The following is a 1,628-nucleotide window of genomic DNA, read 5'->3' as shown; positions in this document are numbered from 1 at the left end:
CTTGTCTGTAATATTGAGAACTGAGCACTTTCAGTGCTTTAAGTTGTTCACCTATGTAGCTCTGGACTGGAGGATTGAATCAGATAAATTGGAGACAGTGATCTTTCCTAGATAAAAGCTAATTTAGTCTTTTCTAATATGTTTCATGCTTTTTAAGTTGCCCTTGTTTAAATGTATCAACATGGGCCATCCACTCTTACCATATGGCCTCTGTATCTTCTTTCTTTTCAGAGGATATGTTCTGTTTACATTGATATTTATTCAGTATAAAGATATAACAATAAATTTAAAAATAATCCTTCACTTCACACAGAACCTGTCTCTAATCATGTAACATTTATTTTCTGCTGGTTAAAGCTGAACATCTTGAATTACTTTGTCTACTTACAGAATTGAAATTCTTTCCTAACTTTTCCCTTTTCTCCATTTTAGCTTTACCTAATCATCTCACTAAAATGTCACTAAAGTCAGAGTGACCTTCACCATATATCAATATTAAAAGAGTTTCTTCACTGCATTTAATGTAATAGCAGCCATGCGATACATTCAATCATCCCCTTTCTTGGAAACTACCCATTTGGTCCATTGGTCTTTATTTGACATTCCTGGCTGCTTCTCAGATTCCCTTGATGAATAATATTCCTCATCCCTTTGAGTTCATAGCACTAGAAATAAAATCATTGAACCTTTATTTTTGTCTACCTGCAAACTCTAATTTCATCCATTTCTATGATTCTAGATGAGTTAACACTCTTAAGAACTTTCAAATTTATATCTCCAACATAAAATTTATTTGGCAAATTTATTTATGGTTCCGATTTCCTACTTATCTACTTGTATAGCTTACAGGGATCATATGCCCAAAGTGGAACTTATTTTCTTATCACTAAGCCACTTTCTGTGGTTATCATTGTTAGGTCCCATCTAGTTGAGTACAACTTATAGTGAACTTATGAACAAAAGATCTGAACCCTGTTTTATCCTGCACTATCCTCACACTTCCTTACACATAAGAGCCCATTGTAGCAGTCACTGTATCAGTCCATCTGATTGGGAATCTTCCTCTCCTTTGCTGACCCTCAACCCTTCCCAGCATCATGGTCCTACTAGCAATATGGCCAAAGTATGTAAGGCAAAGCCTCATCATTCTTGCCTCCAAAGAGCACTCTGAATGCACCCTCTAGAAGATGTATCTGTTCTTTTGGCTACCAATGGGATGTTCAGTGCTCTTCTCCAACACCACAGCTCAAAGGCATCAATTCTTTCTCTGTCCAACTCTCAGATGTATAGCAATTAATTGGAAATACTATGGTATGGCCCAAATCAGATGCACCCTGGTCCTCAAACTGACATCATTACTCCTCGATAATTTGGAGTGGTCTCTAACTGCTGATTTCACCAGTGCAAAGCATCTCCTTGTTTTCTGACCGCTGGCATCTAGGGTGTTTTTTATCCATTGAAAATATTGAATCATTGTTCTTCTAAATTCTGTGTCAGAAAGTTCCATCAGACTTTCTTTTTTTATAAAATCCATTGCTACTGTTTCAGCCTTTGGTGGTAACATCTTGTTTTGCATTTGTGTAGTGTGTACAGTAGCTTGTTTTCTTCGAGGCATTGATTTAAACTTG

The sequence above is a fragment of the Elephantulus edwardii genome, unplaced genomic scaffold (genome assembly GCF_000299155.1).
Source record: "Elephantulus edwardii isolate Elephantulus edwardi_28Jun2011 unplaced genomic scaffold, EleEdw1.0 scaffold00044, whole genome shotgun sequence".
Classification (NCBI taxonomy): Eukaryota; Metazoa; Chordata; class Mammalia; order Macroscelidea; family Macroscelididae; genus Elephantulus; species Elephantulus edwardii.
Note: the sequence above shows the minus strand (reverse complement) of the source record.